Source organism: Myotis myotis, unplaced genomic scaffold (assembly GCF_014108235.1).
Source record: "Myotis myotis isolate mMyoMyo1 unplaced genomic scaffold, mMyoMyo1.p scaffold_m19_p_2, whole genome shotgun sequence".
NCBI classification, from domain to species: domain Eukaryota; kingdom Metazoa; phylum Chordata; class Mammalia; order Chiroptera; family Vespertilionidae; genus Myotis; species Myotis myotis.
In genome coordinates, this window is record NW_023416324.1 from 194,786,968 (window position 1) to 194,814,428 (window position 27,461).

At 37.8% G+C, this 27,461-nt stretch overlaps 1 protein-coding gene and 1 pseudogene across 1 annotated transcript in view; one reads left to right on the forward strand and one right to left on the reverse strand.

The window, feature by feature from the left end:
• The window catches only part of RSRC1 (arginine and serine rich coiled-coil 1), a 342,660-nt gene that overhangs the window by 215,094 nt on the left and 100,105 nt on the right, over nt 1-27,461 (reverse strand). The gene's annotated exons all lie outside the window — the stretch shown is intronic.
• LOC118675969 lies at nt 24,138-24,998 on the forward strand (annotated as a pseudogene).

Sequence of the window (27,461 nt, forward strand, 5' to 3'; positions counted from 1 at the left end):
ATCAAGTGGGAATTATTTCAGGGATGCAAGATTAGTACAATGTTTGAAAATTAATAAATGTGATACATCACACAAACAAAATGAAAGATAAAAATCACATGATCATATCAATAGTTGCAGAAAAGGCATTCAATAAAATCCAGCACCCATTCATGATAAAAACTGTCAGCAAAGTGGGAATAGAGGGAACATAGCTCAGTGTAATAAAGGCCATATATTACAAACACACAGCCAACATCATACTCAATGGGCAAAAACTGAAAGGTTTCACTTGAAATCAAGAACAAGATAGGGATGTCTGCTTTCACCACTCTTATGCAACATAGCACTGGAAGTTCTAGCCACAGTGATCAGACAAGAAGAAGAAATAAAGTATTGAAATTGGAAAGGAGCAAGTAAAACTGTCATTATTTACAGATGCTTTGATAGTGTACACAGAGAACCCTAAAGACTCCACCAAAGCAAAAATTAATGAAATAGAGACTAAAAGATAATAGAAAAGATTAATGAAACTAAGAGCTGGTTCTTTGAAAAGCTAAACTAAATGGACAAACCTTTAGCTAGACTCACTAAGAAAAAAGAGAAGTCTGAAATAGATAAAACCAGAAATGAAAGAGCAGTTAAAACTGAGACTACAGAAATAGAATTATAAGAAACTACTGTAAATAATTATATGTCAACAAATTGGACAACCTAGAAGAAATGGGTAAATTCCTAGAAATATACAATATTATGAGACTGAATCATGAAGAAACAGAAAACCTAAATAGAATATTAATAGTAAGGTGACTGAATCAGTAATCAAGTTCTCATCAAAAGAAAAAAATTGCTTGTAACCTTGTATGGGGAAAGAAAGTAACTAGACTTATTGTGATCACCTGTCAGTGTATTCAAATATCCAATCATTATGTTATATACCTGAAAGTAATATATTAGATGTCAATTATACCCCAATAATAAAAATTTTTTAAAGGTGCTGGTAGATTTCTGGTGATATTCTGCTTCCTGGTTCACACATGGCCATCTTCTGGCTGTGTCCTCACATGGCAGAGAAAGTGAAAACTCTGGTGTCTTCCTCACATAAGGGCACTAATTCAATCATGGGGCTCCAGCCTCATGACCTCATATAAACCTAACTACCTCTCAAATGCTCCATTTTCCATATACTATCACATTAGGGATTAGGGCTTCAATAAATGCATTTGGTGGGGGCACATTAAATCTATACAAGAGGGATTTTTAACTGGAAGCTGGACTCCTCAGATAAGCAATACCTAGTAATCCCAATATCTGGAGCCATTACTTGTCTGATCTATTACTGGTTGTTTCTTCTGATTTACTTTATGTTGTCAAGTCTCCACATTAGCCTAATTATATTTGATTTTGAGCTACATATTTGCAAAATCATTTGTGGAAATAATTGGAGGTAAAATATCTTCTTCCAGTGCATGAGGGGAGAGAGAGAACACTTACTTTGCATGATCCCAGTATGCATAAATTTCAATTATAATGGTGTAGTTAAATAATACCCATAGCCCAACAATGTGGTTCAAGTTTTAGTTATACAGTTTTATTAACTGTAACTGCATCACATACGAAGTTTTCTGCTGCCTGCTGTATCAACAATCACTATATATATAACACATGTGTATCATGATCAGTAACCAATAGTCTTTCAGAGCCTGTTGGCAATTGCTCTGTGTGTATCTGTTATGCAGGTCACACTCAGACAGCAAAGTGTGCAATTGTGTTGCATCTCTGTCTACCCTCAAGAATGGATAATCAAAAGAGGAAATTGCCCAAGAAAGATGAAACTGCAACAAAGGAACAAAAAGTAATGATACTGGATGTGATTAGGAGATAGCTGAGGCTGGATATGACAACACTGCTACCATGTGAGAGACTGTAGATATGCAACCAGAGAATCTGAGTGCAGGAGAACTTATCAACATAAATGAGGACAGGCTGAATATGTCCCAGAGAAGTTACATTAGCACAAACTTTTGCTTTAAAGGAACTGTGAGAGACATTTCACAACTTTGAAATTGCAAAGAATAAAATGTTGGAAAATGATCTAATCTTAGAAAGGAATATGAAAATCTATCAAGACATAGAAAAGATACAATGCAAAGGAAGCAAGCACTGTTGAAGCTACCTTAACATAATTTTTATTATTACTATTATTATTCAATCGATGCCTCTTACATGTCCCCTACAGGGGATACAACTCAGATACATGCCCAAACTGGGAATCTAACACTTGAGATCAAGAACAAGATAGGGATGTCTGCTTTCACCACTCTTATGCAACATAGCACTGAAGTTCTAGCCAGTTCTATGGTCTTGGGTCTTCGCTCAACCACTGAGCCATACCAGCTGGGCCCTTAACATAATTTTTAAAAAAGAAATTAGACACTTTATTTCTCAGTGTTTTCCATTACACTACACACTACAATATATTTTTGCTACATTTAAATTTCCCTAAACATTTCTGAGACAAATAGAGTTTTTAATGTTTTGACCAAAAAATTTTAAATGTATGATCCACTTCTGAGAATATACCCAAAAGAAATGAAAACATCAACTCAACAAGAAATCTGAACCCCCATGTTCATAGCAGCATTATTTGCAATAGCAAAAAGATGGAAAAATCAAGTGTCCATCAATAGAGTGGAAGGCACAGAGCTATCCCATATACGTCCATGCTTGCCGGGAGCCGGTCCATCCTTGCTGTTTCAAGGGACCTGGCATATATGGCACACTGTTCTTAATATGTTTGCTCACCTTCTTGGCACTATGTGTTTTAACCAAAGTCACCTCTCTGAGAAAGGTTGTTTCCCTAGGTAGGGATTTTCCCCTGAAGTTAGGGAGGGAATAAAACCTCTTAACTAAGTGCCAGGCGGGTAATTAATCACTTTAACTGTGAACAATCATGCTTAAGCTACATAATCTTTACTCCCTGGAATGGAGATAAGAAACGCCCTAACCTTTGTAATAGAAATTGACAGGATTAAAATCAACTGGTATAAATACAGATGTAACAAGACAACAGGACACAGAACCTAGACACAGAACCTAGAGACAGAAGAACTTCGCTGGAGAGAACATGGCAAAAGATCCTGGACAGAAACTGGCCACAGAACCTAGAGACAGAACCTAGCGAGAGAACATGGCAAAAGATCCTGGACAGAAACTGGCCACAGAACCTACACACAGAACCTAGCGAGAGAACCTGGCTGAAGAACCTAGAGACAGAACCTGGCTACAGAACCTGGATAGAACACGGCAAGAGAACCTGACTAGAACCTGGTGACTGAACCTGGCTGGAGAACATGGACAGAACCTAGCGAGGGAACATGGCTACAGAACCTGGCTGGAGAACCTAGAGAACCTGGCTGGAGAACCTAGCAAGAGAACATGGACACAACCTGGCTGGAGATCCTAACCAGAACTTCGCTGGAGATCCTGACCAGAACTCGGCTGGAGATCCTGGCTAGGCTGCTGATCAACTGAACGCTGCCTCCGAGTCTTTCCCTCTTCGCCGACTCCGTCCACACCTTTGGGGACCCCTGGACCCGCTGGGGTTGGACCCCGGCATCCCGGGGTCCGCGAAGAGGGAAAGACTCAGAGGCAGCGTTCATTTGATCAGCAGCCTAGCCAGGATCTCCAGCCAAGTTCTGGTTAGGATCTCCAGCCAGGTTGTGTCCATGTTCTCTTGCTAGGTTCTCCAGCATCTCCAGCCAGGTTCTGTAGCCATGTTCCCTCGCTAGGTTCTCCAGCCAGGTTCTGTCCAGGTTCTCCAGCCAGGTTCAGTCACCAGGTTCTAGTCAGGTTCTCTTGCCGTGTTCTATCCAGGTTCTGTAGCCAGGTTCTGTCTCTAGGTTCTTCAGCCAGGTTCTCTCGCTAGGTTCTGTCTCTAGGTTCTGTCTCCAGTTTCTGTCCAGGATCTTTTGCCATGTTCTCTCGCTAGGTTCTGTGTCTAGGTTCTGTGGCCAGTTTCTGTCCAGGATCTTTTGCCATGTTCTCTCGCTAGGTTCTGTGGCCAGTTTCTGTCCAGGATCTTTTGCCATGTTCTCTCCAGCGAAGTTCTTCTGTCTCTAGGTTCTGTGTAGGTTCTGTGTCTAGGTTCTGTGTCCTGTTGTCTTGTTACATCTGTATTTATACCAGTTGATTCCAATCCTATCAATCTCTATTCCAAAGGTTAGGGCGTTTCTTATCTCCATTCCAGGGAGTAAAGATTATGTAGCTTAAGCATGATTGTTCACAGTTAAAGTGATTAATTACCCGCCTGGCACTTAGTTAAGGGCTTTTATTCCCTCCCTAACTTCAGGGGAAAATCCCTACCTGGGGAAACAACCTTTCTCAGAGAGGTGACTTTGGTTAAAACATATAGTGCCAAGAAGGTGAGCAAACATATTAAGAACAGTATGCCATATATGCCAGGTCCCTTGAAACAGCAAGGATGGACCGGCTCCCGGCACATGCTCACACATGCACAGCCTCCTCTGTTATCAACATTCCTTACCAAAGTTAACCATCACATTTTACAAGGCTAGTATAACCTTGATACTAAAACTGGAGAATGAGAGAATAAGCAAGGAAAATCACAGGCAACTCTCACCCAAGAACAAAAATTTAAAAATATCAATAAACAAACCAATTAAAACCAGCAATATATACAAACACATCATGAATAAGGTGATTAATCTCAGAAATACAAGGACAGATAAATAAGAGAAAAACAGTTAATATTATTTAACACATTCCTAGATTAATAGAGGAAAACTATAAAATAATTTTAATTGATATAAAAAATTTTATAAAAATAAATTCTGTAAATAAATTATTTCTAAAATATCTTATTAAACTAGGAATAGAAGGAAACCCTGTTAAACAAGAAATGTTAACTACCAAAAACCAATAATACAATTATACTCAATGGAAAAAATTAGCACAATTCCCATTCAAATCCCAAACGGGACAAAGATACCAGCAATAAAATACAATAAATATAAAGTAGATAGGCATAAATTCAACAAAATATTTTCAATAAATATTTTGAAATATTTTTATATTTCAAATACTTCTATAAAAGAAAAAGTTGGTTTTTATTGAGTCATTTTTAAAGTCCTAAATAAATGAAGAAGTATACTATGTCCATGAACGGTAAAATATAATACCCTACAGATATGAATTTCACCAAACAGATCTAAAACACTGCTGAAATTCAATGCAATTCTGAGGTACCAACAAGGGTTTTTGTGGATCTTGATAAGGTGATTTCAGCTTTTCCATGTAAGAAAAAAGGTTCAAGTACTAAACAAAACAAAAAAAATTGACATAGGACTACAAATTGTAAAACTACTATTTATCTAAAAACACTGTTAATAAATAAATAGGAAAGTCATAGTTAGGAGAAAATATTCAAAACATATTTGACAAAGGAACTAGTATATGTAAATGAACTCAGAATAAGTATGAAATTCCAACAATTCAATAATAAAAAGATACATAATGGATAAAAGTCTTGTACAAATACTTTTCAAGGATAAATATACAAATGGCCAATAAGCACAAAGAAAGTATTCAGCATCAATAGTCATCAGAAAAATGCTATTTACAATTCATGAGATACCACTTCAAATCCATTAGAATAGTTGGAATTTAAAGGCCTGCTGACACCAAATGTTGGCAAAGATGTGCAACAACTGAAACTTCTTGCTGGAACATATGTTGTTTATGAAAGCGTAAAGTAAAACAACTGTGCAAAACCACTTAGAAGTTAAATATACACCTATCATACAATCCATCTATTCGACTGCAGGTATTTACCCAAAAGAAATTAAAACGTGTTCCTTCAGAATAGTCGTAAAAGCAAAAATCTCTCTGATAGATATCTACCCAGGAGAGATGAAAACATATGTTCTACCAAGACTTGTATGAGAAAGTCCATGGCACCTTTATTCATAAAAGCTCCAAAGTAAAAACAACCCAAAATCTTCAACAGAATGAATTGTGGTACAATCATACAATGAAATACTAGTCAGCAATAAAAGCAACAAACTACTAATACAGGCAATGACATGGACAAATCTCAAAAACATTATACTGAGCAAAAGAAGCCTGAACATTTATATGAAGTTCTAGAACTAACCTATTGTAAATGAAATTAGAAGAGTGGTTGCCTCTAGAGCAGTGGTTCTCAACCTTCCTAATGCCGCGACCCTTTAATACAGTTCCTCATGTTGTGGTGACTCCCAATTTCATTGTTACAAACTGAACATAATTAAAGCATAGTGATTAATCACAAAAACAATATGTAATTATATATGTGTTTTCCGATGGTCTTAGGCGACCCCTGTGAAAGGGTCGTTCCACCCCCAAAGGGGTCTCGACCCACAGGTTGAGAACCGCTGCTATACAGGGTGGGGGGGAGAGATGGACTGCCAAGGAGCACAAGGATATTCTTGAAAGGCATGGGTTGTGGGTTACACAAATGAATGTATTTGTTAAAACTTACTGAATTCCATACATAACATCTGTGTATTTGAATGCATGTAAATTTCACCTAGAGAAAAACTTACCTTATATTTTAAAATCAGGATCTTAAATCCTAAATTATATTATCAAAACTAACTAAAATAGAGAAAACTCTTTTGACCTATTACTGTAGATATTTATATTCACAAATTTCAGATACTGAATTACTTTAGTATTCCTAAAATAAGCCACACTTAATTCCTGGTTTATTTTTCTAACTTACTGCTAAAACCTCTGATAAAGTTCTGTTTATACTTTTTGCATCAATATTTATAAACTAAAGAACATTATACTTAAAAGCATTTTACTCACACAATACAATAAAGCAAATAAATAATTATCCTAATGTTATTAGGAACACCTTCACTGAAAGAGAAAAAAATACACGTATTGATAAATAGTGTAATCTTAAATTTCAATTTAAAATATTAATATGAACTCATGACTTAGTGTACCATATTTCACTGATTCTAAGATGCACACTTTGTATTATATTTTAGCATATCTGTAATGAGGATATATCTTGCCTTAAAATGAATTGGCAGTGTTCTTTTCTTTTTTAGTAATACATAAAATTAAAACTAATCACATTTTAAATTAAATAAAACACAGTATGTTTTCTAGTATAGTCCTTTGAACTAAAGCAATGACATCCTGTAGCAACACTACTATCATCATATTTTGATCTCTAAATACCATTCCTGACTAAAAGGAGCCAGAGTTATTGGGATAAGTGACTGAATTCAGATTCTGGGACAAAATATGTTCAATCTGAAACTGGGACAGAATGAAAAAATTAATTTAAGAACTAACAGGGTAAGGTAGAACAGACACACCAGACGATTTGAAGAGGTTCCTACTGATCAAACTTGCTATAACAAAATAACAACTCCTTGAAACATGTTGATTAAAAACTCCATGAATCATGGTGATGCTCAAAAAGGAGAGAGCAAAAGACTAATAACTAAACTACTGAAGGGGACTATTACATTAACTCTTCATTTTTAAAATTTCTTCTATTATTGAAGTTTCATTAAAAAGTATCCAATATATACATTTTATAAGTACATCAAAATATAAACCATCACTACCCTGGCCTGTGTAGCTCAGTGGTTGAGTGTCGACCTATGAACCAGGAGGTCACAGTTCGATTCCAGGTCAGAGCACATGCCTGGGTTGTAGGCCCCATGAGGGGCGTGCAAGAGGCATCCAATCAATGATTCTCTCTCATCGTTAATGTGTGTCTCTCTCCTTTCCTCTCTAAAATGAATAAAAATTCATTTTTAAATATATATGTCATCATTAATAGAAAGTTAGCATGTCTTACAATTAAGTAGGACATTTAAGAATGAAAGCTTTGTTCAAGAAATTTTCAAACTTGTTTCTATTTGCCACTTTGATTATATTTCTGTTCCAAGAACAAGAATATTCAAGTGAGGAAAAGGAGACCAGGTTGAAAAGAAGGGGGGCCAGAAACAGGAAAAGAGAAGGCAAGGCAAATGTCAGCCTCTACCTATAAGCTACATCCTACACCATCAACACATGTATCACCAAAAGACTTAAATGGTTCTAAATAATGCTTTTATATTTATACATAATATCTTCAGTTAGAGACCTAAAATAATACTGGATCTTCTTTTATTCAAAATTTCCATAATCACTGCTATCACAGGTGGAAGCTAAACTTCATTTCTGAAAAATCAGTTTAACCTTTAAATCACCTGATTAAACTCTATCTTCATTCTTAGAACCCCAAATTAGCAAACAAGCCACAATATAATATATGCTATCGCATAGGTCTTCTCTGAATAGCTGGGGTCTTCTACTGCTTCAGCTGCAATACAAGCCATTGAGCCTTAGCCAATACAAGCCAATTTGAATAATCAATATGACAACCTTATTTTTCTAATGCAAACAGGATTGCTACAGTAAGGTGTCTCACTGCCACATCACAGTCATGGCCTCTTTTAACCCCTAATTAGATTGAGGCGATTATCCCTGCTCTTCCTTACAAGTGTACAGCTTGGATAAGGGATGACAAAAGCTATCTGCCACTTATTCAGCCTTTGCAGACAGCAGGTAATCCAGGGAGATAGAGAATAAAATCAACAAACAATTGTTATTCATATCATCATCTAAAGTGTTAAGATAGTCACAGTTTCCATACATACAGAGTGAATATAGCCTAGAGCATGAGGTAACTGCAGACTGCTTAAGAACATCAGGGTTATACAGATGGAAATTCATGGTGATGTTAGGGAATTATGTCTAAATCAAACTCATTTGCATAAAAAGAAATGATGGGGATTTGTCTTTTGTATAAAATATATCAAGATTTCATTATAATTCTCTTCATGAATTCTTTGAAGCTAAATTTTAATATTGATTTTTCTAAACACAGCATTTATAATGAAAAGAAAGCAAAAATTAATGGTTTGGAGAAACTTAAATGCTTTAAGATTCAGTTAAAAGACTCTCAAATATAAAGAGGAAAGAACTTTTCACTATATTACACTAGTTCTTGTATTAATTTTAGATAATTAATAGGCATTTCATTAACTCTGTGGGTTTCAAATGTTTTTCGTAATGTTCATAACAATCAATTTCTCAAATCTTGGTCATCACATTAGACTATTATTAAAAAGATAACTGTGGTCATCAGAAAATAATCAAGGATCATTGCAAAGACACCAAACTGACAGCTTCCTTAGTAAATTGAACTTAGTTAAAACTTGAGGACAGTATAGAAGGCTTTGGTGGGAATATCTGGGTATACTCTGAAAATAAAGTCACAGTGGAAGCAGTAAGACAATGAAATGTTGAAAAGGATTTTATATCTTTTCCTTTTCACTTATAAGGATTATAATAACTTTATTGGAAGAAAAATAATGGAAAGGAAACAATCTTTTCTACTGAATTCTGATTCTGTTTTATATTATTCAGTCACTCTACTCAGTCAACATTGTTGCCTCTAAAGCAGCCAACTAGAAGTATATTCTTTTTTCTAATAACTAGGTCTAAGCTCAAACTTCAAGCAAGGCCATTCCAAGAACCAAAACATTTTAAGTGTCTCCACTATTAGCAAAAATGTACCTTATGCATAATTTTTACAAAGAGTCCTGAGTTACTGAACCCAGATTCTAATGTAGAGTGTTGTGGTTATTTGATTAGCAGTGGATCCCTCAACCAAGCTGTATCATGAGAGTTTATTTAGTAATTATCAAACTTTCTGAGCAGTGTTAAGATTATCTAGAATGTGTGCCTTGTTCCCCTGACATAGGCTGAAACATGATTTCATTCTTAAGGTTTAATACACAAGATATGGGGTAGGCCTTGATATACGAGTCATGATTAACTTCTAAATGTTTCTTTAGAACACCATACTTGGACACAGAAACCTAAACCTTCTATGTATGTATTTTTTTCAGAAGGTTTGCAGTCAACATCTCATTTAAAACATCTAATTTTATGCAGCATGCTTTTCTTATAATAGCCTAGATAATATTTTTTTTTGTAAAATGGAATAAAAAAAAATTCAGTTACGATTTTATTCTAATCTACTTCTGGTCTTTAATATGTACATATTAAAAATAAACATAAATCATACATATCTTCTGTAGGTTTTATATTAAAATATTTTAAGCCTTTAGAAAAATATATGGTGGTAAATTGTGTAAAGTCAAAGTAGAATAAATAAAAACATATAGACAGTTGTTTTCAATTACCTTTCTACTGATACAGAGTTAAAATATCAGTGCTAAAATTCAGAAACATGAAAGGGAAAGAAACAACAAAGGACATTTTAGTCAATGGGTAAAGAACAAGCTAACTTTTCTTGTTGTATTTTAACCACTCTTCTTTTGCATTTTACTATTATGTTGTCTTTGTTCTTTCTCAGAACCTTATATGTCCTGGAAAAGGTACTAGCAACTGTTTATTAAAAGTACAATAAAGCATTATACCCTTGAATAATTCGATAAATGCGAAGTGAAAAATAAAATTATAAGGTATAAAACTATTGATTTTCAAACTTTCTTCTGCAGTCCAACTTTATATAAAACTCCAATATTGTCAACACATCTCAATACTATCCCCACTAAAAAGAATTAATGCATTATTAGTTTTTTGCTTTGATTAAAAGCAATGCAGCATACTGTGAGTTTAAAAACATAAAAGTTACGGCCAATAAATATAAGGCCAATGGACCTTACCCAATCTTGGATGTCTAACTAAAGCAGGGGTGGGGAGCCTTTTTTTCTGCCAAGGGCCATCTGAATACTTATAACCTCATTAGAGGCCTGTTGCAGGAAGATTCCTGCTAGAATAAGGCTTCCTCGGGCCTATTCCTGCAAGAATAGGGCTTCCTGTGGCCAGAGTGCCACCGCGCTTGCTTCCCTCCCATCTCTGCCGCCCCACTTGCTTCTCCGCAGCTTTGCTTCCTTCTGCAGCTCTTGCCTTTCTTCGACGCCAGCCGTGGGCAAACCATGGCCCGCGGGCTGGATCCGGCCCGTTTGAAATGAATAAAACTATTGAAAAAAAAGACCGTACCCTTTTATGTAATGATGTTTACTTTGAATTTATATTAGTTCACACAAACACTCCATCCATGCTTTTGTTCCGGCCCTCCAGTCTAGTTTAAGAACCCATTGTGGCCCTCAAGTCAAAAAGTTTGCCCACTCCTGTTCTACGCTGTCTTCAGTCTCCACTCCGTGCCTGCTTATGCAAATTAACCGCCATCTTTGTTGGGTTGATTTGCATACTCACTCTGATTGGCTGGTGGGCATAGCGGAGGGACAGTCAATCTGCATGTTTCTCTTTTATTAGTATAGATTCCTGGGCCATACAAAATTATCAACTTAAAAATTAGCCTGCTCTATTTGGTCAAACATTTAACTCATCCCTAATGCCTTGGCAGGGTCAGACCAAATGATATGGCCCACAGGCTGGGACATTCTCCACACCTGAAAGGATAGCATGATGGGCACAGGATAATCGCATATGTGATTAGAGAACTAAAAAAAAAAATGGTATCTTTGAAAGCAAGTAATTTATTCAGGGTATGGGCCTTTATAATTTTAAAGCCATCTTTATACAAAGATTAATAAATAAAACATAAATATTCTTCATCTCTAAAACCAAAGAAGAAACAGGAGAGCAAACTTAGGTCAACTGCAAGAAAGCATTTCTAGAGCACACAAAGAGGTTCCTAAAAGAGGTTGTGATTCTCTTATGCTAAAGTCTTTAAAAGGATACATTCTAATCTTTCAGGAATGGTTTCTGAAAGGCAGGGTAAAGAACCTGTAATAGTCCTTCTAACCTTAAAATAAAACTCTTCTTGAAACCATGTTTGTTTTTATATTTATGTTTCATTCATAAATTAAGTTACCATGGGCTCAAACCTAGATAACCTTATATAATACTTGGCACAGAGCACATAGATGGAGAAAGATCTAATCAGCAATCTCAGATATCCAAGTTACCTATTGTCTCTTGAACCACAGTGAAACAATGGATATAAACAACTATTAAAACTTCAGAGAAGAGAAATGGAAAGTTTCTGGTATAAAAGGATGAACATGACAATTGATGGTTGTGCTGGTTATTAGCAATTGCCTCAGCCATAAATCCATTATGGCTTGCAAATGACATGTTTCCTGTGCCAGATATCTCCTGTTAAGTTATGCTAGTAAGGGACATTAGAGGGAGACTGAGCAGTTCGAGAATGTGAGCAGGGCTACCCTGATATACTTACTATTCCTGTCAGGACTGTCCCATTAACAACTCTTTCCTCTTGAGGAAGTAACTCTAGTAGAGCTGGTTCCAATTTCTACGTGGTTTCCCCACTCCCATTATCACAGAACCAGACCCATCCCACACACCCCTTTCTCAAAGGTTTAGGTCTTAGTTCTGTGGAGCCGTCCCACAAGCCCCTGAGGTACCAATGCTAGCCAAGCAACACCTACTTAAAGGTCTCAGCTCTACCCTTCCCTGAGATACTAAATCCTAATAATCCCAAGTTCTTCTCTTTGTACCCCTAGGAGTAGTACCTGATTCTTGCTATTACTATCTGTGTTATATCAGTGTTCCCTTTGTCACCACCCTGTCCTACCTATTGAACCAATTCCACATATGAAATTCCTTCAATTAAGATAGCTAGAGTGGTTTCACATTCCTGACTGATTGATCCCTGACTGATACAATGGTATCCAGTACTTATTTTAAATGTAATTAATATTCCTTTTAGGTGTTATTTTTAGTGTTTTAGTTTATGTAAAAAATATTTTTAAGGGCTCTCAAAGGTTTACTCACAAGATGGTCTCCTTAAAGTTTTGTTATTGTTGTTTCTGTTAGTTGTAAGATTCTTCTCCATCCCCGCCCCAAGATAATTATTTTGGTTATATCTGTGAGAAAGTCTCAAAAATCCACTAATGTGTCTGTGATACCTTAGTCTTCTGATTGTGTTTAAGTCAAAAGGGATGGAAATTTTCCTTTTTAACAAGAAAATCAAACCCTTTAGTTCTGAGCAGCAGTAAATGGAACAACCAGTTGACAGGTGGGAGAGTGAACTTTAATGAGTTATCAAAAGGCAGTAAATTTAACAGGGCATACAGAAATTAATTAAAATTTAACATCTAGGGAAAAACATCTCATATTTGATTGATACATATTGATTTAATGCTAGAGGCCTGGGGCACAAAAATTTGGGCACTCGGGGGGCGGGGGGAGTCCCTCTGCCCAGCCTGTGCCCTCTTGCAGTCTGGGACCCCTCGGGGGATGACCATCTGCTGGCTTAGGCCTGCTCCCCGGGGGATTGGGCCTAAGATGGCAATCAGACATCCCTCTGGCGGCCCGGCAGCCCTCGGGGGATGTCCACTTGCCAGCAGGGAGCAGACCTAAGCTGCAGTCACACATCCTTAGCGCTGCTGAGGAGGTAGGAGAGGCTCCCACCACCACCGCTGTACTGGCAGCCATAAGCCTGGCTTGTGGCTGAGCACAATTCCCCCATGTGAGAGTGCACTGACCATCAGAGGGCAGCTCCTGCATTGAGCATCTGCCCCCTGGTGGTCAGTGTGTGTCATAGTGACCAGTCATTCCCAGTCTTTCTGCTGTTAGGGTCAGTTTGCATATTACCCTTTTATTATATAGGATAGAGGCCTGGTGCACGGGTGGGGGCCGGCTGGTTTGCCCTGAATAGTGTCCCGGATCAGGGTGGGGGTCCCACTTGGGTGCCTGGCCAGCCTGGATGAGGGAATGATGGCTGTTTGCAGCTGGTCACACCCCCTTCAGGGTGGGGGTCCCCACTGGGGTGCCTGGCCAGCCTGGATGAGGGGATGATGGCTGTTTTCAGGCTGGCCACACCCCCTTTAGGGTGGGGGTCCCCACTGGGATTCCTGGACAGTCTGGGTGAAGGGCTGAGGGCTGTTTTCAGGCTGGCCGGCAACTGAAGCTCCCAGCCTCTCCTTTTTTCTTTTTTTTTTTTATTCTGGGATTTATTTACCTTCTATAATTGAAACATTGTTGCCATTACTGGCGCTCCCAGCTCTGAGGCCGCGGCCGGCTAAAAGCAGGTATCTGGGGTTTGTTTAGCTTCTATAATTGAAACATTGTTGCTTCTGGGGCTCAGAGCCGGGCCACGGCAGGCGGGGAACCTTGACTTCCTCCATCACTGAGCAAGCAAACCTCCTGCTTGCTTCAGCTGTGTAGCTGCTGGCCGCCATCTTGGTTGGCAGTTAATTTGCCTATCTCGCTGATTAGCCAATGGGAAGAGTAGCAGAGGTACAGTTAATTACCCTTTTTGTCTTTTATTAGATAGGATATACTGGGGAGATACAAAATCTCTAAGTATAAAACATGTACTTGCCTTCAATAAGATAAGAGTTATTTATGCACCTAGATAAGAATTAACATGAAAATCTCACCTTGCTGGCTATTATTGGAGAGAGAGAGATAGAAACATCAATAAATGAGAGAGAATAATTGACCAGCTGCCTCCTGCACATCCCACACTGGGGCCCTTGAGCCCACAACCCAGGCATGTGCCCTGATCCTGACCTGGAATGGAATCCTGACCTCCTGATTCAAAGATTGACGCTCAAGCACTGAGCAACACCGGCCGGGCACAACTGGTACCTTTCGATGCAAGGGATATTTGGTGAAAACAACTTTCAAAAATTTTATAATCAATTAGAGTTACTTCTATGTAAACTGGGGGATAAAAAGTTTCCAATTCTGATTATTTACTTTACTAGAGGCCCAGTGCACGAAACTCGTGCACTGGGGGTGTGTCTCTCAGCCCAGCCTGCACCCTCTCCAATCTGGGACCCCTCGAGGGATGTCCAACTGCCTGTTTAGGCCCGATCTCACTTACTGCTGTATTGCATTGGCACTGTTTTGTTAATAGCCAGAGCTTTATTCTTTATGTTTAAGTTTTAAAATGATAACATGTTGGACAGAACTTAGAAGACAGAACTTAGAAGACAGAACCTACACAGAACCTAGAGACAGAACTTCGCTGGAGAGAACATGGCAAAAGATCCTGGACAGAAACTGGCAATAGAACCTAGAGACAGAACCTAGCGAGAGAACCTGGCTGAAGAACCTAGAGACAGAACCTGGCTACAGAACCTGGATAGAACATGGCAAGAGAACCTGACTAGAACCTGGTGACTGAACCTGGCTGGAGAACCTGGACAGAACCTGGCTGGAGAACCTAGCGAGGGAACATGGCTACAGAACCTGGCTGGAGATGCTGGAGAACCTGGCTGGAGAACCTAGCAAGAGAACATGGACACAGAACCTGGCTGGAGATCCTAACCAGAACTTCGCTGGAGATCCAGACCAGAACTTGGCTAGAGAACCCAACCATGCTGATCAACTGAACACTGCCTCTGTGTCATTCCTTCTTCACCGACTCCGTCCACACCTTTGGGGACCCCTGGACCTGCTGGGGTTGGACCCCAACAGGGAACCAGTTCCAGATCATTGATGATATTGTACCAGTGGGACAGAAGCTGTGAAGATATAATAGAAGAAAAATTTGCTCAGCTGAATGAAGGCCTGTGTGAAGGCCTGTGTATGAAGGTTTAAGGGCTCGTCTTATGTCAGAGTCAGTATAAAGAGATCCCTAACTAAATAGATCTTTGTGAATTGTCAAAACTATACATATAAAAAAGAAAAATTATAGGGCCATCTAAAAATAAAAAAGCAAGTTATATACAAATGGAAAAAAAAAAATGGTAACATGTCTGTAGTTTGGGTTTTGCATTGGCATTGTTTTATTATTGTTTTAATAGCCAGAGTTTTGTTCTTGATGCTTAAGTTTTACTTTTATTATCATAGCTTAAAAATAAAAAAGGGGTGAGATGTAAGGAGCAGCTATAGGGTTAAGCCTCGGACTGACCTGTTGGCAAAGTCACAAACAAGTCCCAGCTTACAGGGTACAGTCCTCTTAGCATAACTAGGCTTGACCTTATGACACTCCCTAGATCTTATCTGGGAAGCTAATGGGCTGTAGGAGATGCAGCAAGTGCTGCCAAAACAAGTGAAACTCACAAGAACACTGTAACTATGGTGACCACTCCCTTGTTTATCTCTGGTTATAAAATAAAGGCTCACCTTGCCTCTGGATCTCTCTCTGTGGCCTCAGCCAAGCACAGGAAGATCCACCTAGACCCAGCTTATTCTCTCTGTCTGTCTATTCTTCATCCTTCGCTGCCCTCCCTCAGGCTCACCGAAACCTTGGCTGTGCTGGCACGGCACACCCTCCCCTGCCGGCCCGGTCACCCCTAACTGCCCTCCCCTACAGGCCTGGTTGCTCCCAACTGCCCTCCCTTGCAGGCCTGGTCCCCCCCAACTTCCCTCCCCTGACGGCCATCTTGTGGCCACATGGGGGCGGCCATCTTGTGTGTTTGAGTGATGGTAAATTTGCATACTGGTTGTGACTAATTAGCATAACATGGCTAATTAGCATATCCCTCTCTTATTGTGTCGGAGTGATGGTCAATTTGCATACTGGTCATGATTAATTAACTTATCTGGTTGTGACTAATTACCATATCTGGGCTAATTAGCATATCCCTCTCTTATTAGATAGGATATCTTACCTGCACTACTACAGTAGCCTTGATAATTTCCTTCTAAACTTTGAAATTCACTATATTTATACAAAAGAAATGAGAAAGGTTTTAGTTTTAGAATACGGATTTTAACTATCTACTCTTTAAAACAGAAATGTTGTGATTCAAAACTTAAAGCATCAGGCCTTAGTACTCAAGAGCTACCATTACTATAAAAATCAATTTGCAGAAGTCTGTACATCATAATCTCATTAATGTAATGCATTATATATTGCTATAAATAAATTGTGCATGTAAATATTAACAGTGGCTAATTCTGAGAAACAAGATAACAGGACTGTGAAGCAAGAGTAGTGTTCACTTAATACATTCTAAAATTACTAAAAAATTTTACAAAGCATATACCTATAAAATTTTAATTAAAAATTATGTTAAAAATGAAAGTTATTCATAACCCACTGAAGAAACCTAAGCTTTAAATTCAAATAACATATATATCATTTAACTCATTTATGCATAAATCTTACTAAAGCACCTTTTATGTGTGAAGTACTGTTGGAAGTGTTGAGAACACAGCAGTGAACAAGAACCCTGCCCTTTTGAAGCTTATATTCTGGTGGGAGTAACGAACAAGATTACACACTATAGGCACTCTGATGCATATAAATCGGATACAGAGTAATGGGATGGAAAGAAAACTCATTTAGATTGTGTGCTTAGGAAAGACCTCTTTTAAAAGATTACACTTGAAGTAACAACCTAAATAATGAGAATGAGAAGCCATATTTTAAAAAATCCTGGAGGAGGCATTTCAGATGGAGGCAACAGCAATTGCAAAGATGTAGAGGATGGATAGAACACTGTGCTAGAACATGATGAGTGGTAGGAGATAAGCTGGAGTACATGAGCCTATTTGACTTTGATTTCAAGACAAATAATTCAATGAGTCACTAAAGGGCTTTAGCAGAGGGGGTGACATAACATGACTTCCATTTTTAAGAGGCCCCTTTGGCTGTTGTATGGATAACAGTTGGGGTGGAGGGAAGAGCGAAAGTAAGACCAACTGTGAAGTTAAGCTATACCTCCAGTAGAAAATGATGGTGGCTTGGTCTGCATCAATGGAGATATCACTCCATTCAGATATTAGTGGAGATAAACAAAAGAAAGACAAGCCCTTACTGATGTGGCTCTTCAGTCCTGTGCACCAACAGGTGTGGGTTTGATTCCCAGTCAGGGCACATACTTGGGTTGCTGGTTTGGTCCTCAGTCTGGACATGTATGGGAGGCAACCAATTGATTTATCTTTCTCACATAAGGGTATGTATGCTAAGAAGATTTATTTGGGGATAAAGCTGGTGATGATGACAAGCTTGTTAACTATCTAAGACAGTGATGGCGAACCTTTTGAGCTCGGCGTGTCAGCATTTTGAAAAACCCTAACTTAACTCTGGTGCCATCTTACATATAGAAATTTTTTGATATTTGCAACCATAGTAAAACAAAGACTTACATTTTTGATATTTATTTTATATATTTAAATGCCATTTAACAAAGAAAAATCAACCAAAAATATGAGTTCGCATGTCACCTCTGACACATCTATACTAGAGGCCTGGTGCACGAAAATCATGCACTGGGGGTGGGGTTCCTCAGCCCGGCTTAGAAAGGATAGAGGCAAAGATGGTTTCAAGAGAGAAGATAGAGGCTATATGACTAGTAAGTAATGTTATCATTATTAGCAAATGCCTAGATATTCGCCCACAAATATCTGTTGTCAGAATGTTTTATACAATGTACTTAGTATACTGTATGTAAATGAGATGATAACTGTTCTTAAAATGTTGAATTTAGGACATTCCTCTAACTATTATCTACTATTCATCTAAACACACACCCAATATTATCAGTCCACTAAAATAGCAATGACTTTTTAGAACTTCCATAGAGACAGTAAGCAATCCTATATAATAAAACCCTAATATGCAAATTGATCAAACGGCAGAATGACCCGTCGCTATGATGTGCACTGACTACCAGGGGACAGACATTCAATGCAGGAGCTGCCCCCTAATAGTCAGTGTGTTACCACAGCGAAAGCGCCACTCAGCCAGAAGTCGGGCTCATGGCTGGCAAGAGCAGTGGTGGTGGTGGGAGCCTCTCCTGCCTCTGCGGAAGTGCTAAGGAGAGACAAGCTCAGCGGTAAGGAGCTAGGGGTCTTGGACTGCAAGAGGGATCCCGGACTGTGAGAGGGATGTCCAGGGGGATCAGGCCTAAACTGGCAGGCAGACATCCCCCAAGGGGTCCCAAACTGCGAGAGGGTGCAGGCCAGGCTGAGGGACCCCACCCCCAGTGTATGATTTTCGTGCACCAGGCCTTTAGTATAGTAATAATAGTCTTTCAAAACTACTTATACACAGCAAATCTAAAACAATGTATTGCAAAGTGAAAGATGGATAAATTGGGCTCCTTATACCAACTTGTACTTTTTATATTTCAATTATTCTATAATAAAAAGTTTTCAGAAAAACTAAGTATTGAGAATGTGGACTGGCAGCCACAGTCCTCAAAATCTATATTTTTTATGAAAAGTGGGATTCCCTATTTTGAAAGACTAGCACATTGAGCTCTATAAAACTGCCTGAGGTAAAGCGATAAGCATAGGAAAGGCATCCTCTTTATGAAACCTTTGTTCTAGATTAGGCCCTATGAATCTTTCAAAACCGAGGAGTTCAAGTTTGCTGTTCAGAACAATGCACTAAACATAGAAGATTACTAATGACTTATGAACTCCTAACGTAGCAGGAATCAAGCCAGCAACACTAGGATATTGGTTTCAACAAACAGCCTATTTTATTTTATAAACTTCACCTGAATATTATCAACATCAGTATTAGAAAATGGAAAGTTAATGAAATTAGGAAGCAGCATCAGCATACTGCACACTGTGTTTCTCATCACTCTAATGCAGAATCCAATGGATAAGAGATCCATCTTTTAGCTTTAAAAAAAAAAAAAAGCAACCTATAAACCTAGAAATAGACCATGACTTGACAAAGTTATTAGAGAATATTCTGCTACCTAAATTCAATAAACCGCATTAGTGAGACCAATTTCTTTTATAAGAAAAAAAAAAGAGGCAGCATACTTTCTTTCTGTCTTTCATTGTAATTCAAAAGCCTGATTATCTTAACAGTTCCTCGTTTTCCCTTAGTGAAATCTGAAGTAGATGACTGAAAGATTAGAGGCTTATAAATATTCTCTTTCTGTAAAGATGTTTTCCTGACTCTATAATAGTCAGAGGGTATTATAAATGCTGAAAAATATCAAATTTTCATAAATCAATGCTTTTCACAAACACTGGATTGCCTACCAGTGAAATATAGCTTTTAATATCTAACCCTGATTTTATTTGATACCATGACAAAATGTTTTTTCTGAAAGTAAATGGTCATTAGTGATTTCTACTGTAGTTCCATAAGAGCAAAGGCAGAATCCATGTTTAGGTGATTACTGAATGATTTGATTCAGTTATCTGCAGGGTGTCTGCATGGTACTCTTACTATTTAAAGCTAGCAAAAAAGATTACAGCTCACACTAACTGGATTTTCACAGCTCCCTATCATTCGGCTTGAATTCCTCATGGACAGATTAAAAGGGCCAAGTCAAACAATAGTCTTTTTACAAGGTGGTTATTGAAGAAAAGAAAAAAAGTATCTTTTATGATCAAAACAAAATTATTTAAGGAAGAAACCAATGAAAAACAAAGCTAAATGTATAATAGAGGTAAAACTCTAGGTGTTGCCATATAATAAATCCAAATTAAGAAATTAATAGCATCTGAAAGAATTGTAGTTTTTATTCTGAAATCTGTAACATAGATAATATATATAGTTTGAGAGTTCAAAGATAACTAGGTATGGCATCAGAAGAACAGCGTTGGAAGGACCTTAACATTTAGTTCAACTTACTATTACAGTATGGATAGACTGAGCCCCAAAGAACTCACTTGCATTTCCAAATCAACTACTGGCAGATTATCAAAGCAACTACGTATAAGTAGTTCATGTTCTTTTACACCTTGAAGTAACCACCTTCTCATTCTCTACTAGTTTCCCACTGACACTCACTTCAAAGGATCAAATTTCCCAATCTATGATTCACCTTTCAAGGTGAGTCCTGGATACAAAGCTGTCCTTAAGCATTATCTCCTCCACTCATCACTCAATCCCAGGACGTAATTATGTTTACCTTGGCCATTTTATAAATAAAGAAACCAAGGCTTGGAGAAATTAAGTAGCTTGCCCAGGATCACATACCTAGTAAATGAAAGAATTGGAATTAAAATTAGGTCTACAAGACTGGTGGATGAGCTATTAACCACTGTTAGCTTCTTTACTTCACTTCAAGAATAAGGCTCATTGATTTACATTCTTTCTTCTACCCACCATTCATTCACACAGCTCATCTAAACTCAACTCTAGTGTCTCCACTATTGTTTAGTATTAAATAACTGGTTTGTTTCTGAGCCCAAGTAAGATCAAGATCCAACTGAATAACATTCTTTCCTTCTCCCCTAACTAAGGCTTCATCATTGCTCTCTCAACATTACTTAACATAAGACTCCTAAATGGCTTCTCAGTCTTCAATCCATTCTCCTTATTGTTGCTTCTCTAATTTAAAATCCTTTAAAAAAAAAAAAAAATCCTCACCTGAGGCTATTTTTTTCCATTGATTTTTAGGGAGAGTGGAAGAGAGAAGGAAAGACAGAGAGAAGCATGGATGTGAGAGAAACACATCCATTGGTTGCTTTGCACAAGCCCCAACCAGAACCTTGGTGGGGAAGAAGCCTGCAACCAAGGTATGTGCCTTTGACGGAATCGAACCAGGACCCTTTGGTCTACCAGCAGAGGCTCTATCCACCAAGCCAAACCAGCTAGGGCTAATTTAAAATAAATATGATTACCTGGATTTGGGGGAGGTGAAGGACAGTAACTAGGTGAATGGGGAACAAGGTGAAAAGAGACTCTTTATCTTTATGTGATATTCAATTTTGAACTAAATATTACCTATTCAGAAAAGGAGAGAAAAGAGTATGGGAAGGGAGAAAGAGGAAAGGAAAGAAAGAAATAGAACAATAAGGGGAAAAAAAGAACCAAGAAAGCTTAATGTTCCAGAGGCACCTTCTGCATTTTCTGTGTGACAATAAAAGGGTAATTTCACACACACACACCCAAAAAATAATAAAAGTGGTTTCCCCAACTCTTATGATCCTTCTTGCCTCAATCATTTTGTTTTTCAATCTCCTTCCTGCTTCCTCTTCTATGTTTTTCCATATTAAGTATCAACACCTCTAGAAAATCTTCCCTGACTGACTCACTTTGGGTTAAGTGTCCCTTTGCCATGCTCCCCTAGTATTAGAGGGCATCTCTCTGCCACAGCATTCATGCTACATTACTATCATCTATTTATATGTCTGATTTATGAAGACCTCAAAAAACTAGATGGAAGTTTCTTGAGATCCAAGACCATGTCTTATTCATCTTTGCAATCTCCAGTAACTATAATAGTGCCAGGCACATTTTAACAGCATCCAAAGTCATCAACGGCACCATTTATCTATCTCGGCTTTCGCCCACGGGTCATATCCAGCAGTCATTGTGATTTAATCTTTTTTGTGATTTAATCTTACCATATGGGAAATATTGCTTTAGTCGCTACAGTCTCCACTTCATAGATCTCTGTAGTTATCAAAATCCAAGCAAAATACTAAAGAGTTAAAGATAAAAAGGAACTGAAAATCCAACACCCCCGCCAGAACTCTTTGTCCTGGCACCTATATATCCTCTTGCCTACTTTATATCTCCTCTTGATTTTTCCAAAGGCTTCTCAAACACAATAGTCCACAGAAAAGTTATGATATTTTCCCTAATATCATAACCTCTTCTAGTAAAACCCTTAGTCAGTACAAAAGTATCACCATCAGTCCAATGATACAAACAATAAAACTACTGGTTATCTATAATATCTTCAATTTTTTACCAAATCAAATCCATCATTAAAGACATAAATATGTCTCAAAGTCTTCAACTTCTATATCTCCAAAGCCAAATCCCTTGGTCCAAACTACTATTACATCTCTCCTAGGCTACTGTGCCACTTATCTGGTTTCTCTGTATCCACCCTTATCCTCTGCAATCTGTTTTCCACACTGCAGCTGGAGGGATCTTTTCAAAACACTAATCTGATCATGACACCCATCAGATTATAACACTTCAAAGGCATCCTGTTACTCTTAAGATAGAGACCAAAATCCTGCAGATTCTAGCCCCTATCTGCTTCTCTGGCCCCATCTCATACTGTGCTCCCCCTCCTCTTCATCCTTGCTACTCTGACAATCTTTCAGTCACTGCTTATATCAGTCTCCCTCCCATCTAGGGACCTTTGTTAATGGTTGATGATACTGTTTCCTCTGCCAGTAATGTTCTTCCTTTCCTCACTAATTCCTGTTCATTCTTCTTTCTTCAAGAAAATTTTCCTGACTGTTCAAGGTTAAATGCCCCTCCCCCCACTATATGCTGTTTTAAAGCATTATGCATCCTTATTCTTGATATTTATCACTATTACAATTTTTTATTTATCTATGTAATTTCAAAATTGCCACTTGTTATCCCCTCCCGCCAACTATACCATAAGCTCCATAGAGTCAGGCACCATAACTGCTATTGATCACCATGAGCTCTCCAAGACCCAGCTCAGTGCATGGCACAATAATTACTCAATAATGAATAAGTGACAGAAAGGAGGGAGATCATCCGGTAGATGGTAATACCTAGGGCAGGGGTGGGCAAACTTTTTGTGAGTGCGTGCCAAAACCAGCAAAATCTCTAACTCAAAATTCTTCTGCGTGCCAACCCTAATTTTTTTAGAACATGTTACCCCTACTTGATATCTCTTAAGGTTTACGTATGTGAGGAACCCTGAAGAAATAATAGAATTCATTCGAGCGATAAAAACACAGTATATGATGATGAAAAAATACATTTATTTTTTAATGTATACGTGCACACTGATAGTCTGACAGAAAACTTTATGACTCTGTTTGATATTATCAGTGGGACTTTTGCTGCTGCATCACTGATGACAGAGATTTTACATCAGGTTTATATTTCGTGACCTTCAGAGATATGCACGAGCTACTACTTTCATCCGTCAGGCTACTCCTATTACAAGACTTAACAAAATTCATCACTGAGAACAAAGATTCACAAGCGAATGTGGATGAAAACATGGAAAGTAACGCTGTTGCAAAGTTTTTTAAACAGAAAAAATTTTCTGGAATGGCATTCCAAGTCCTCAATAGTTCGTTTTCGACACTATTGAAATTGCTCTTCCCCTCTCTCGTCAATCCATGTCTATGGTCTTTAAGATAACTTGTTATGTAAAATTATTTATTTATCTAAGATGCACCTACACTGAATTTATCTGAAAAATAAAAAAGTCGATATTAAGAAAAAAATTGTGATGGCGGAGCGCGGTTAGAGCTTTTCGTTGACTACTTTCAGCCCATCTGGTAAATTTGTTCAGATTGAATATGCTTTGGCTGCTGTAGCTGGAGGAGCCCCTTCAGTGGGCATTAAAGCTGCAAATGGTGTGGTATTAGCAACGGAGAAGAAACAGAAATCCATTCTGTATGATGAGCGAAGTGTACACAACGTGGAGCCAATTACCAAACAGACAGGCTTGGTACATAGTGGCATGGGCCCAGGTCACAGAGTGCTTGTGCACAGAGCTGGAAAACTAGCTCACAATATTATCTTGTTTACCAAGAACCCATTCCCACAGCTCAGCTGGTACAGAGAGTAGCTTCTGTGATGCAAGAATATACCCAATCAGGTGGTGTTCGTCCATTTGGAGTTTCTTTACTAATTTGTGGTTGGAATGAGGGGCGACTTTATTTATTTCAGTCAGATCCATCAGAAGCTTAGTTTGCCTGGAAAGCCACAGCTATGGGAAAGAACTATGTGAATAGAAAAACTTTTCTTGAGAAAAGATATAATGAATATCTAGAACTTGAAGATGCCATTCATACAGCCATATTAACCCTAAAGGAAAGCTTTGAAGGGCAGATGACAGAAGATAACATAGAAGTTGGAATCTGCAATGAAGCTGGATTTAGGAGGCTTACTCCAACTGAAGTTAAGGATTACTTGGCTGCCATAGCAAATGAAGTGACTGAAAATCTGGAATTGCAGATAATCTCTATACTTAAACATGTTTAAAGTATGTTTTGTTTTGCAAACTTTTGCATACTTACTTCTACATGATTTAATGGATCAGTGTTTTTAAAATGATACTTATAACTCATAATAAACTGTTAAATCCAAAAAACACCCAAAAAACTTGTAAATGGAAGATTATAAGAGAAGGTTTCGCGTGCCAGCAAAAGTTACTGGAGTGCCATGTTTGGCACACATGCCAGGGGTTGCCCACCCCTGACCAAGGCTATATTCAGTCACCAATGTCCTTGATTATGGAAAAGGTAGACACTACATATTAAGGTAATTAATTTAATGTGAGGAACCTAATAATTTACAAGTTATCCTAAAACCCCTTCCTTCTCTTCAACCCCAGAATATTATACTATTCTTCATTAAAGACTGGTGAGCTAATCTTCTGACCCAAAAGGAGAATTCAGAGACCATTTACTCTATCCCTCTCATTTTACAGGCAAAGAATATGAACCCAAAGATGTTAAGTGACCAGCCTAAAGTAACATGCAAGTTAGTAGACAGGAACCAGGACTAGAATCCAAGTATACCAGTCTAATGTAGTATCCACTATATATATCTATTACAATAACACATCATGGATTTTTTTCAGGGAAAAGAATACAATACTCATTACCAATTTATAATCAAGTAACTCTGTGAATACATACAAGTTTGTCTGATCACCTGTTCCAATTCCGGGTGGAAAAATTTGGTAATCATAATTATACCTCCAAAGAACCATGTGAGAACTGTATGCTTAGTAAATACATAGTTCTTATCCAATGGATGAATGGTCTGAAAGCAGTGACTTGGACATTATCAGAAGTGGAACCCCATGGGAAAATTTCAAAACGTAACCATTTCATTGTGGTGAGAAAACGTGTGTATGGGGGAGTGTGTGTACAGGTTCAGGGGTATTCATGAGATTAAGTTTTGAATATGCTGGAGCTGAAGTTCTAGACATGTCCAACAAGCAGCTGTACTTATCCACCTGAGGTTCCAATAAGTTCTGGCCTACTGATGACTTGGATAATGGATTCAAGGACAGGAAGACTGTGAGCCAGATGCTAGTCTCTAGTGAAAATGGAGTATTTTCTAGGAAATATATGGAACAGCAAACAGGTTAGGGCTCAACATTATACTTTCAATCACATAGTAGACAAAGAACTTGTATGCAGTATATGTATAGACCTGGAAAACTCACCAGTAAGAAAACACAACCTAACTTTTTAAAATGGACAAAAGAGTTGAACAGTTATATGGATTCCAAATAAGCATATAAAAAATGTTCAACATAAAAAACAAAACAAAAAAAATGTTCAACAGTATTAGCATTGTCAATTCAAATTAAAACCAGGATGAGATACCACTATACACCAAAAGAATGAGTAAAGGTAAAACTTTTCAGTTGGACAGGGGCTGGCAGTGGGGGAAGGAGATGCACATGGAGTATGAGGAAACCTTTTAGGGTGACAGAAATACTTTATATACTTTGTGATGAGAATGACAATAGTTTGTCAAAACTCACAGAATTATATATCTAAGAAGTGAATTTTACTACATATAATTTATATCTCAATAAACCTGACTTAAAGAAAGACCTAAAATAGAAAAAAAGTATATGAAAATTTCTAAAAACAGTATTAATGGTAAATATTTTAAGCAGAAACACACATCTTGTGATATAATAATCAGTATAACTCCTTAGGATTTAGTTTAAGCCTTGACAATTTTTTCAAATTAGCTTTGCAGCTGCAAATTTACTGGATCAAATACTACTGATTTTTTAATGAAACTGAAAAATTTTCATTTAAAGAGTAAATAATTTAATAAATACTTACAATTCGAGCAATTCTCTGTGTGTATTTACAAAAACACTACTCTTCTTTGTCTAGACAGCTTTGAGTGATATTTTTCTTGAACTCTTGTCTTTCATCATTCTTCTTGAGTGGATTTAATTTCCAAGTAGTCACAAAATATGTTTTACCTCTGGCTTATTGCAAATACACATTACTTTTTAAAATTTGATATCGACTATTCTCTTTTTCTAATATGGAATGCCTTCCTTTATCTTTCTTACTTACGAAAAAGAAGCTAAGACTTCAACATGACAACCTAATTGATTTTCATGATCTACTTCCACGGGGCCTGTCACCGGCTGGCATATCCATAGGGGCCAAAGGCTGCCATTTCAAAACCTCCTGTAGGAGTTCAGAAAGAATTAAAACAGCAGCATTCATTGTTGCAGTTCCCTAACTGCACCTGCAGTGTTAGTGATCATCACATATGTAACACTATTTAGAGAATGTTTTGTACTTATACCCACAAGGTGCAATCTCTAACTGAAATTCAGCCCAGTCTTCCTGTAGTTATATGCAATCTCAGAGCCCAAGGACAATATCCTTAGCACTAAAATGAAAAGCATTAACCCCAATGACACCATCTGGAGTTTTTCTTTTATTATATACTTTCAATGCATTGAAATCTAAGGTATGTTAACAACACCTACACAAATGGAATGTATTACAACTTACTCTGCTTTAGTGGAAAAATGTACCCCATAACTACATCTATC